The sequence below is a fragment of the Nicotiana tabacum genome, chromosome 4 (genome assembly GCF_000715075.1).
Source record: "Nicotiana tabacum cultivar K326 chromosome 4, ASM71507v2, whole genome shotgun sequence".
Taxonomy (NCBI): domain Eukaryota; kingdom Viridiplantae; phylum Streptophyta; class Magnoliopsida; order Solanales; family Solanaceae; genus Nicotiana; species Nicotiana tabacum.
Window position 1 is genome coordinate 124,715,648 of NC_134083.1, and position 6,031 is coordinate 124,721,678.

The 6,031-nt window shown below is 37.9% G+C and overlaps 1 non-coding gene across 1 annotated transcript; it reads left to right on the forward strand.

Annotated features, from left to right (window-relative positions):
• The first annotated feature begins 789 nt into the window (after positions 1–789).
• LOC142180541 (small nucleolar RNA R71) lies at positions 790–896 on the forward strand. Its single transcript, XR_012709159.1, has one exon. It is a non-coding gene; the product is annotated as a small nucleolar RNA R71 (small nucleolar RNA).
• Positions 897–6,031: the final 5,135 nt, after the last annotated feature.

The window sequence follows — 6,031 nt, forward strand, 5'->3', positions numbered from 1 at the left end:
GATGGGACTTCTTCTAACTTTCTCCTATTTCTCAGTGACACAACATTAATAGATGCCTTATTATTAGCCTCAGTGTCGCTTGGAAGATCCCCAGCTGGTCGAGTATTTTGGGCACTAGCAAGTTACCCAATTTGTCGCTCCAAATTTGGAATAGCTACTGAGTGGGATACTGCTTGGGCCTGCTGGTCAGCCATCATTTTCTTTAGCATCTCCTCAATGTGACTCATTAAGTTCATGGGTTGTTCTGCATGTGGTGGTCTATATTGCTGTTGAGGAGCTTATGGCTTGTACTGATTCTGAGCACCTTGGTTTCCACCCCAAGAAAGGTTTGGGTGGTTCCTCCAGTTAGGATTATAAGTATTCCCATAGTGATTTGCATGGACCCTATTTGCATTACCCACAAAAATATACAGACTCTGGATTTGCTGGCATAAATCGCTCATGTGACCCTCTCCACATACTTCACAACATATCTGAACTTGTTGCACTGGCTGAGCTTGTTGCTTATTAATAACCAAGCTAATCTTATTGACTTGGTTTGTCAATGTGGCAACCTGCACTGATAATGCAAAAACAATGTCTAACTCGAGGACCCCTATATATTTTTTAACTGTGTGTCTGCCCATCTCTCCTTGCCAGTCAGGATTACTTTTGGAGAATTTGTTCAATAATGCATAAATCTCATCAAAGCTTTTCTCCAACTCTTGACCTCCCGCTGCAGTGTCTACCACAATATTTGTCTCTGGATGTAGCCTATCTATGAAGGTATGAGCCAACACTTCATTTGTCTGGTTATGATGAGGACAATCTCTAAGTATCCCCTTAAACCTCTCCCATACTGAATATAAAGATTCACATAACTTTTGTTTGAAGGCTACTATCTCACTTCTGATCTTTGCAGTTTTGCCTGAAGGGAAGAACTGTGCCAAACGTTTTTTCAGCCAGATCATTCCATGATGTAATGGAGTTAGCCGGTTCCGCCTTTAACCACCTTTTTGCTTCGCCCAATAGAGAAAATGGGAACAGTGTAAGCCTCACATAGTTGACGAACTTGAAACACATACTTAAATTATGCTCGCTAATCAAATATAGTATAGTATAATATCGTATCTACATGGATTTGATTTAAACAGTATTCTCGTAGTTTCTAGCTTGGTTGCTATCCAAGATGATCAACAATTGATATTTATATGATTTCTAACTAAAATTAACTAAGAGTCTAGAGCTATTGACTAATGACAATCACAACAAAGATAAGCAAGGAAGTTATCAGTGGGAGGAAATAGGGGTTGATAGGATAGGTGAAAGATAATTGTTTGGGATCTAACTCTAGATAATTCACTTCTAATATTTAAGTGAGTCTCTTGAATTCACTCAATTATCAGTTCAAGTATTCGGCAAAAACTCCTCTCTCGATTAAGTCTTAATCTCACAAGATTAATCAATTTAAGCACGTGAAGATATGCAAGAATGCGTAGTGGATTAATCTTTAGGAAAACCTCTTTCGATTATTCTTCTAACTAGGTTTAATCAATAATTCAACTAGCCTCTTTTGATTACTAAGAAGAATTAATGAACTCAACCAACAAGATAATGCAAAGATATCAAAAGTTATGCCTCTCTCAATTATATGAACAAGTGAATATAGATGCAAGAGTTAAATCATCCAAAACCGCTTCAATACATAAAACTAGAGTTGTAATCCACAAACAATCATAAAAACATCAAATCCATCAAACCCTAAAGGGAACTACTCCATAGATATGGAGCAATTCATCATAGATAAAATTAAAGTATAGGAAAACATAAATTCAGTCCAAACTCGGGTCTTGAGTGAGGAAGGAATGATGAAATTCTTGTGCTCGTGTTCTTCACCCTTTCCTAGCCGAAATAAGAAAACTTGCAAACTTATTGCTTTTCATGCGTCGCACTGTGCGTCGCCTAGTGCGTCGCATTAGTGCTTTTTCTTGTCAAACCTCAGAAACCCATCCTCTAAACTTTTTCAATCTTATGACATAAATTTACCATATTGTTTCGCACTATGTGTCGCCCAGTGCGTCGCACAAGTGCATTTCTTCAGTTGTTGCTTCTTCCGTGATTTTTGACGTCTAAAGTTATTCTCGATCCCCGAACATGATCCCGGCTTAATACTTTGGTCTTTTACTTGGACATCAAAACTCCAAATGTCTCGAATTCGTTCCACAACATCTACATAACTCAGAATCACCAATACAAGGCATAAAACACACAATAAGTACAAAACACTAGCAATTAAAGCTCAAACACAATTAAAGTGTAGTGAATTAGAGTACAATAAGTGACTAAAATACGTAATTATAGCCTACCATCAACACCCCACACTTAAACCATTGCTCGTCCTCGAGCAATCAAACTACACTTTTATATAGACACGGCATTTTTAAACAACTCTCATAACTCATCACACCAAGAATATTTTAAACAGACTAAGTACAATACCGTAACATCCTAGCCTCAAGATTTGACTCAAAAGCACCATGCATTATTTATAACCCGCTCACTTACTCTAACACAGAGGTCAAACATTACCTTTCCTTCATGAATCATCCCTCACACAACAATAGAGAATAGTTCCACACACAATAGAAATTAAGAACAATTAGTAACTCAAGATAGAAAGAATTCGCTCACTCTCAGAAACAACATTCATATGCCACAAAAGACGTACCATAGGATTTCCCGTAGTATACTACTCTACTAATTGAGCTCATTCAGTCAAGGATCAAGTAGGACTTTAATTGTTTGTAATGTAGGTTGCGGGATGGATAGGATATATTTGGATATAAGAGTGACTACACCTCCCTAAGAACTTTAATACATACAATTAACCATTCAAAACCCCACACTTGTATCAAACCATACTCCACCTTCACATCAATATACATTAACTCCCTACTTCTTTAAGCACAATTACATCAAGAGTCACCATTATCAAAGAATATTTTGCACAACAATACAATATTATTTTTCTTTTCTTTTTTTCAATTCAAGTTGTTCTTACCTTTTCAATACAGTGCACCTTTCTACTTATTTCATTAGTTCCACTCAAAAGCCAAACCAATCACCCCACACTTCAACTTTTATAAAGTTCATACCAAATTCAAGTGCTCACGAGAGGTACGAGGTTCAAATAGATGGTATATTCAAACAAATGGGTAAGTCTTGTAATATGGTTGCCAAAGAAACAGAATTATAGGCTCAAAGTAGTTAACTATAATGCATAACAATTAGGCGAATAAACATATATCTGGCTCAACAAATAAATGCCTATATCAATTCCTAGACTGAATAAAATTACTATTTTGCTTTGCAAACACACGGGGCAAGTTCTATACATCAAATGCAATGCACTGAATAACACGAAACCTCACACACACATGGCATATAACCCACTCAAGATTGGAATCATCAAGACACTCTAGTCAAAGCAGTTAAGTAAAGTTAAGATCATACCATTTAAATCACTTATACAAGAGTCAAAAACTGAGCCTAAGCGTCACAAATAAAGCACTTACTATTCTCAAGGCATAATAAAGTCAAGATATATTGCCTTCTATTCAAACTATAGCACAAGGTTTCCTACTCCTAACAAAAATAAAAACTAACTACACCCGGTTCAAACAATCTTGGAAAAGAATCGCAGCACAAAGAAAAACCAAGGGGAATTATTACACTACCTAACAAAAGAAAATCTTTTTGTCTTTTTTCATTGACTTAAATCCCTCAAGAAACATGTCGATGATATCCATCGTCGAGAAAAATCAAAAAATTTAATTTTTTTATGGTTTTTTCAATTATTTTCTATCTCTAACTACTACAACTAACAAAAAGAAAACTACTATACATATATACAAATATCCCCCACCCCACACTTTAAGTTGTAGCATGTCCCTATGACACACAATTAAAAAGCATAAGGTAAAGAAAACTTCCCTGAATATTTAGTCGGGGTCTGAGTCAAAGTCGGGCTCCATTCCTCGCGCTCGAACTAATGCGTACATCTATGCAGATAACTTCTTCTCAGCCTTTTTTGGGGTACACCCCACATTTAGCTTTCTCACTCAGCGCAGCATTCTCTTTTGAGTCCTTCACTTTCCACTCAACACTTGCAGCTGGTTTTTCTTTTTCTGCCCCCTTCGCTAAATTCATCTCAAAAGTCATAGTCTCCTCACCCACTCTAAGCATAAGTTTTTTCTCGTGTATATCTAATATCGCTCTGTCCGCTGCTAAGAATGGTCTTCCTGGGATGAGGGAAACCTCTTTGTTCTCCTCCATATTCTCCACTATAAAGTCTACAGGAAATACAAACTTATCCACCCGAACTAACACATCTTCCACTATCCCCTCGGGTATCAGAGTCATTTGGTCTGCCAACTGCAAAGATATTGGCACCGACCTTATCTCTCCAATCTCTTTCTCTAGTTTCCTGTAAATAGATGGAGGCATTAGATTAATTGAGGCACCGAAATCACATAAAGACTTATCAAAATTTATAGAGCCTGAAGAGCAAGGTATAATAAAACTCCCTTGATCTCCATACTTTTGTGGGAGTTTGTTTTGTAAGATCGTACCGCAATGCTTTGTGAGCTTCACCGCCGAGGTCTTCTCGATTTCCCTTTTCTTCGTAAGGATCTCCTTCACGAATTTAGCATAAGCAAGCATCTATGAGAGCACTTATGTGAATGAAAAATTTACATGAACTTGTTTCAGCACATCTAGAATTCTCCCAAACTGCTTGTCCAGCTTTTCTCTACTCTACTTTTGAGGGAAGGGCAAAACAGGCATATACTGGCTCTCCTCAAGTTCCTCCCTTATTATTTTTTCCTTCTTCTTCTTCTTCTCAATTTTTATTGGGCCTTTGTTCTTCTTGTCATCACACTTTTCAATTGCTACCCACTTTCTTTTTCAAGTTTCACATTGTTTTGGATCGGGGTGGGATCTTTCAATACCTGCCCACTTCTCAAGGTCACAACATTCATTATTTCTTTGGGATTTCTCTCAGTATTGGTGGGGAGAGTTCCTGGAGCCCTCTCAGATAATATTATTGTAATATGTCCTACTTGTCTCTCCAGGTTTCGAAAACCAATGCCCAGTTCTTTGATAGCTGCTCCATGGGCGTCCAACCTCTCATCTATCTTGATAATGAAGGTCTTCATTAGATCTTCTAGACCGGGCTGAATGAGCTGTTGAGGCTGAAATTGTTGCCTCTGCTGATTTTGGTATGCTGGAGATCCTTGTCCCCGGAGTCTAGAGTTATTTTGTTTCCAAGTGTTTGCGGTACCCCCAAGTGAACTCCATGAAAATATGGGGCGCCTCTAACACATTGCATTGAAATTATAGTTTCCCACAGCATTTACTTCCTCAATTGAGGCTTGACACTCATGAGTAGGGTATCTTATTCCACATATATCACAAGTTGCGTGAGGCTTACTTTGTATCGAGGCTAAGGTCAGCTTCCTTATCTCTTTGGTCATAGTATCAAGTTGTATCTGCACAGATGTGTTAGCATCAACCTGGTGAACACCAGTTGATCTTTTTCTTTTAGCACTATCAGAGGGCCATTGATTAGCATCTTCAGATAACTCATCAAAAATTATAATTATCTCTTCTGGAGTCTTCTTCATCAACGGGCCTCCAGCTGCATTGCTTAATATTCTATATGAGGCCGGTGTCAGTCCATCCCAAAAATCCTGGAGTTGCATCCAGAGTTCAATTCTGCTATGTTGACACTTTCGAACAATCTCCTTAAACCTCTCTCATGCTTCAAAAACAGTTTACATATCCTTCTAGCAGAAGTTATGAATTTCCCATCTAAACTTGCCCGTTTTAGCTGAGGAGAAATATTTATCAAGGAATTTTATGGTCATCCCCTCCCAAGTTCTAATTGATCTCATGGGCAAGCTTCGATTCCACTGCTTTGCATCATCTTTAAGAGAAAAGGGGAATGCCCTTAAATACACTGCATCTTGTGACACACCATTGTATTGAAAGG